The sequence below is a fragment of the Leptodactylus fuscus genome, chromosome 3, assembly GCF_031893055.1.
Source record: "Leptodactylus fuscus isolate aLepFus1 chromosome 3, aLepFus1.hap2, whole genome shotgun sequence".
Taxonomy (NCBI): Eukaryota; Metazoa; Chordata; class Amphibia; order Anura; family Leptodactylidae; genus Leptodactylus; species Leptodactylus fuscus.
Window position 1 is genome coordinate 164035793 of NC_134267.1, and position 7226 is coordinate 164043018.

Below are 7226 nucleotides of genomic sequence, written 5' to 3' on the forward strand. Positions count from 1 at the left end.
TAGGCATGTAGACATGGTCAAGACAATCTCCTGCAGTTCAAACCGAGCATCAGTATGGGGAAGAAAGGTGATTTGAGTGCCTTTGAACGTGGCATGGTTGTTGGTGCCAGAAGGGCTGGTCTGAGTATTTCAGAAACTGCTGATCTACTGGGATTTTCACGCACAACCATCTCTAGGGTTTACAGAGAATGGTCCGAAAAAGAAAAAACATCCAGTGAGCGGCAGTTCTGTGGGCGGAAATGCGTTGTTGATGCCAGAGGTCAGAGGAGAATGGCCAGACTGGTTCGAGCTGATAGAAAGGCAACAGTGACTCAAATAGCCACCCGTTACAACCAAGGTAGCCAGAAGAGCATCTCTGAACGCACAGTACGTCGAACTTTGAGGCAGATGGGCTACAGCAGCAGAAGACCACACCGGGTGCCACTCCTTTCAGCTAAGAACAGGAAACTGAGGCTACAATTTGCACAAGCTCATCGAAACTGGACAATTGAAGATTGGAAAAACGTTGCCTGGTCTGATGAGTCTCGATTTCTACTGCGACATTCGGATGGTAGGGTCAGAATTTGGCGTCAACAACATGAAAGCATGGATCCATCCTGCCTTGTATCAACGGTTCAGGCTGGTGGTGGTGGTGTCATGGTGTGGGGAATATTTTCTTGGCACTCTTTGGGCCCCTTGGTACCAATTGAGCATCGTTGCAACGCCAAAGCCTACCTGAGTATTGTTGCTGACCATGTCCATCCCTTTATGACCACAATGTACCCAACATCTGATGGCTACTTTCAGCAGGATAATGCGCCATGTCATAAAGCTGGAATCATCTCAGACTGGTTTCTTGAACATGACAATGAGTTCACTGTACTCCAATGGCCTCCACAGTCACCAGATCTCAATCCAATAGAGCATCTTTGGGATGTGGTGGAACGGAAGATTCGCATCATGGATGTGCAGCCGACAAATCTGCGGCAACTGTGTGATGCCATCATGTCAATATGGACCAAAATCTCTGAGGAATGCTTCCAGCACCTTGTTGTATCTATGCCACGAAGAATTGAGGCAGTTCTGAAGGCAAAAGGGGGTCCAACCCGTTACTAGCATGGTGTACCTAATAAAGTGGCCGGTGAGTGTACATGCATGTGTCTGGTTTAAAAAAAAAAAAACAGTTTCACCGCGCAGAGCATAAAACGCTCACCGGCGCTCACGGCCGGACTCGGCATGACAGGTTTCTGCATGCAGAAGACGGAAACCTGATAACAGAGTCCAGAAGCTGGTGTGAAACCAGCATAAGGTTTAATCTCATCCATATATTAGGGCAGATTTTATATACCCATCTATACCAGGAAACCTCAGTGGTCTTTCTGTGAAAAGCGATGCGTTGCCGCTGCAGTTTTTCTCACAGCGCTTTTTAATAGCAGCATGCTAAGTGAGGTCTTAGATTAACTCTGTTTTTACTTACCTGCCCCAATTTAGTGAGTGAGGTGCAGAATGGGGGTTGTCCCGCACATTTGAGGAGAGAAAGGCATATGAGGCAAAAATAATCATCACAGAGGGATTTGCGTAGAAGGATTGACAATGTGTACAAAATAAAAAGTTGCAGAAAAGGAAAAGAAATACATTTTTGAAAACCGCAACCTGATCATTTTAGCTGCGTAATCCCAAGCATAGATTTAATAGGGGAAGAAAAATAAAAGAGGAAAACCAGGCAAAAATTCTCCAGAAAAAAAAGCATTGTATTTTTGCAGCCTTTTGTTTCCTTTGTGATTTTTAGCTTCATTGTGTTTTGTGGGTCCTTAGCCTAAATGTGATTACTTATTGATGAGACAAGCTGCAGATGTTACCACACTATCAGTAAAATCAGATCGGCCTGTGATTGCTATTATTGATTTTTCAGTATGTACTCACTTAAGATTTTGTGATGTAAAATTGACCTTGTGTAACCCTTGTGTCCATTTTACTCATGTCACAATATGTGTATTTTATTTGTGCAATGTGAAGTTGATAGGACATAAAAGAATTGCAGAAAAAGAACGTGTACACGTCAGTTACATGGTGTATGAGCTTAGTGCCTGAGCCGATGAGGTAGTTCAAACAATTTTAGTTGTTCCACATGTCTTTTCTTTCTAAGGCCTCATTCACATCTGTGTCGGTAATCCGTTTGGGGAAGTCCACATGGGGACCCCCCAAACAGACTACCGAATGCATTTGCAAGCGGTGTGCCGTGAAAGCACATGGATCCCCATAGACTATAATGGGATCTGTGTGCTTGCCGCGAGATTTCCGCACGGAACAAGTGGACAGGAAATTACTTCACAATCTACTTTTCTGTCCACATGACTCGTGCGGAGATCTGGCGGCAAAAACCCGGCAGACCCCATTATAGTCTATGTGGTCCGTGTGCTTTCACTGCACACTGCTTGCTAATACGTTCGGTAGTCCATTCGGGAGGGGGGGGGTCCCCATGCAAACTCCCCAAATGTATTACCAAACGCAGATTTGAACCAAGGGATAGTCAAATAAATTAAAATTCTGAAATTAATATTACTGAAGTGTTTTTAGTCTCTGTCAAAGCTTTGTTATAAATAAAACAACTGCATATACAACAAGTCTAGTGTAACATTTATAGTTAAAGGTGATTTCTATAGGATAGGGGATAATAGATCTCTCTCCAGTAACTTCATCTATAGGCACCTTGGCATCCTGATACTACTGTGAAGGAGAGCCAGAACAAAGCTTCCTGAAAGGCTATGAGGCAGAACAAAGGTGCGGTGCTGGTGCCAAGACAATTGACTAAAGCCATGTTATGGCACCATAGACTGACTAGTAAAGGGCTGTAATAGTCAATAGAAGTACTGTACCAATTATATGTCTCATAAGATGGTTTTTCCTGCTATAGTATCCGTCTGAAAGACAATTGTGCCATGCTTCATCAAATACTGTATTACAGAGATGGTCTCCACTGGACGAATTGCTCCTAGGAGAGAATATTTCTGGAAAATTGTGTCTCACAGCTCTGCTACATGCACGAGATCTAAGACACAAATGTTATAGTCACAATTTTTTCCAGACAGTTTGATGAGAATCTAGTTTTGTGTTGGAAATATGTTAGCTTAAGCCCATTTCCATTCATATTATATTCCAGCAATTTTTTCTCATACCTTTCAAAGATCGCTGAGCTTTTACTGCCTATAGAATACATGCAGATGTGTGTCTGGTTATTTTTTATTATCTTTCCCTATATAGCTTTGACATGGTATGCACAGTAGTGCTAGAGAAAATGTATAAATTCACATTGTTCCCTGGCCCAATAAACTTTATAGTCTACAACACTGTGAACTAACATCAGTTTCCTTATGAAGATAATTAATATATAGTATGCTTATCTCCTCGTATTAAAGGAGTCTGGATTGTCCTAAATGTAAGGCCTTATTAAAGCACACTTATCACCTATCTATAGGACAAGGGATATGTGATGGTGGGGGTCTGATTGTATGGATCCCCAATAATCACAAGAACAAGGATCTGCAAATACCCCGAGTGCATAGAGCATTGGTGTTGCTACATTTCTACAGGACTACTAGCGATTGCTATTCCAGAAGTTATATAGAAGTGAATAGTTCACTAGTGCTCTGTTAACAAGAAACACTTTGGGACCCACATCAGCCCCTCATGAAGTTTATCCAACCCATGACCTTCATTTTTCTCAGACACAACTCCATAAATGTTTGACACTGAGAGCATCATGCATTTACCCGCAAGGATAGGAAGGTGGTTTTCTCACTCAAAACACTTATTCACATATTGTGATTTTTCTCCAAGTGCCCATGGATCCATTGGCTTCTAAATGTCTATTCAGACTCCCATTTTTTTTATACACTATGTTAAAGAGGACCTTTCATCAGATCGGGCACAGGCAGTTCTATATACTGCTTGAAAGTTGACAGTGCGCTGAATTCAGCGCACTGTCGGCTTTCCCGATCTGTGCCCGGTGTAAAGCGCTATCGGTCCCGTTACCGTAGCGCTTTAGTGTCAGAAGGGCGTTTCTGACACTTAGCCAGGGACGCCCTACTGCTCAGCAGCGCCTATCGCGCTGTACTGTGGAGCGGGGAGGAACGCCCCCTCCCTCTGCTCATAGTGCTCGTTCATAGACGAGTATTATCAGGAGGGGAGTGGGCGTTACTCCCCGCTCACACTGTACAGCGCGATAGGTGCTGCTGGGCAGAAGGGCGTCCCTGGCTCAGTGTCAGAAACGCCCTTCTGACTGTAAAGCGCTACAGTACCGGGACCGATAGCGCTTTACACCGGGCACAGATCGGGAAAGCTTTCCAGCAGTATATAAAACTGCCTGTGCCCGATCTGATGAAAGGTCCTCTTTAAGTAGAATATACTATAAAAATAGCATTTATACAGTTGTGAATTTTTTTTAATGGGTTAGACTCTGTTGTATTAAACGGATGTGAAAAATAGTTGAAATACGGATGGAAAATCACGGTGGAAAAATAATAAAAACTGCCCACTGTCATGGAAGAAAAGCAGTCCGTGAATGATAAATGGAAACAGAAATGTGAGTAAGGGAGCCTGCACACGGAGTTACGCTCCGCTCATTCTGAACGTAAAACTCGTTCAGAATGAGCGTGTAAAAAAAGAGATCCCATTGACTTGAATGGGTGCCGGCGAACGCGCATATCACATTGAAAGCAATAGGGAAAAAAGCCTCCCATTGATTTCAATTGGAGCGTGCGTATGCTAGCACCCATAGAAATCAATGGGATCTGGTTTTTACGCGCTTATTTTGAACGAGTTTTATGTTCAGAATGAGCGGAGCGTAACTCCGTGTGCAGGCTCCCAAAGGCATTACCAATGACTGAATTAAGTAAAACCATGCAGGGAGGTGTAGTAAAACTAGATCAAACCATCTCTCATCTTTAGAGGCCTTTCCTTTTAAAGGTAAATTAAAGCGTTAAAGGGGTTATATAGGATATTTTACTGCTGGGACAGGAGGTCGGGGAACGTGCCAGGGAGGCAGATGAACAAGCGAGATACACCAAAGTGCCGGGGACAGGTGAGTATATATATTTTTTTTAGGTTTCACGTTCCACTGCCTCCTGCCACAATACTAAAATATCCCGGACAACCCCTTTAAGGGGAATGTGTTGCCAGGAAATGGCCTATTGTTTAAATCATGTTTTTTAAAGAATTTTTGTTGGATTTCTTTTATTTTTCAATTTGATAGCTGTATTTATAAACATCAGAAAAATATTGTAATTCTTTTGTTGCCACTAAGCCCAAAACACTCTGTGACTTCTTGTTTCCTATAGAAGAACCGTGGGCCATAGACACAATGGTCTGGAGCAGACCCCATTCATTTGGATGGATGAGTTGTCTAGGCATTTTGTGTGACCTGGGAATGGACCATTGTGTAGAGAAGGGAGTAGATAAGCTGTGGAGTCACTTGTGGATTCTGTGTCTTATTTACATATACATAATAGCTATGATCATCAATGTGCTGATAAGGGAGGCGACTGCTGCAAAGGAATCTCGTACAGTAAACAGGAAGTCTTAGTTTATTATATGGCCTAGTGGACAGTGTCAGAACTGCAGAATTTTTCGAATTTTTTAAAATATAGATAATAACATGGATAATTTTTAAAATTATTTCTCCCCCATTCGGCTGCATAGATTATTAACAATGTACAGTATCTCTGATTACACAAATCAATGTGCTGTCAATAATCTGCATCTTTAATACTGTATAAAAGATGCAAACAGCCAACCACCGAGTCAGCTGTCTAATAGGCTCCTCTGTAGTATGGCTAAATTAGATAGAAATTAGTTAGGGAGGTAATGTTTGTTTTACCACATTACAAATTTTTACATTTTATATTATAGTCCAATAATAAAAATTCCAACTGTGCTGGAATCAGTGGCATGGCACCTATTACAGGGTGGTAGGAACTGAAGTTAAGAGGGATCCTATCATACAAAAAAATTTTTTCTGAGTAACACATCGGAATAACCTTAAGAAAGGCTAGTCTTCTACTAATTTTCATTGTCTTCTCCGCGCCGCTCTTCGCCTGAAATCCTGTTTTTTGTCGGTATGCAAATTAGTTCTCTCGCAGCATACACAGATGGCCGCTTACACAGTTTTGTAAGCGGCCATTTTCTCATGGCCTGTGGGCATGCGCAGTCCGCTCTTCCCGAGGCCTGGAAGTCTGAAACCTGCGCCAAAAGAAGAGGATGAAGAGGACGTTGCTGACGAAGATGGAGGTGGCGCTGGAGAGAGTTCTCTCACAGCATTGGGGACGCCCCCAGTGCTGTTTGAGCGCTGGGGCCTGCCCCCAGTGCTGCGAGAGAACTCATTTGCATACCAACAAAAATCAGGATTTCAGGCGAACGGCGTCAGGGAGAAGACAACGAAAGGTAGGAGAAGAATAGCCTTTCTTAAGGCTATTCCGTCATCTTACTCAGAAAAAAAGTGTATGATAGGATCCCTTTAATGGAGGTGGTGAAAAGTCCTCTTTAAGAGCTTATTCACATTTCCATTATTCATGGTCAGGTACTGCACCTTGTTCCAATGATTTTATAGGTGTGTTATGTCCATGGTTGATCCATTTTTCACTTCTTCATACAGCCATATGGCCATTGTTATTCAATATAATGGCATGTTCTTCATGGAGAATACGGACAGCACATGTCCAGGAATGTCAGAAATGTGAATAAGCCCTAATAAATAAAGAGATTGTCTTAGTCAATAAGAAATATTTGGGGAATCTGTTTTTTATTTCCGTTTGTGTGGCCTACTATATTTTATTGTTCAAGAATAACAACTTACCACCTGCAGATAGGGAAGAGAACAAGAAACAAGACAGTAAATTTAGAGTTGGGTATTAAATAATAGAAAATGATTAAGTAGATCATGTGATAACAAAGTAAAAATAAGCAGTATTACTGAAACCCAATTGTCATTCAAGCATAACCTGCATGAATAGCAGGAGAGATAATTTATCAGACATGCTTTATGATGAATGTATATTTGTGTGCAGAGACCTTCAGCCAGTGTGACTGTGCAGTAGTGCTGTCACATGAATGCTGATAGTTGTGTGAGTTACTGGGTAGGGTCAGCTACTTACAGATAATCGCTCACATGATGCCATTAATCTTTTTCCTTGCCCTTCACAAAAAAATTCAAATAGAAACAGAGAATGTTTGTTCCTATTAACCATTCACAT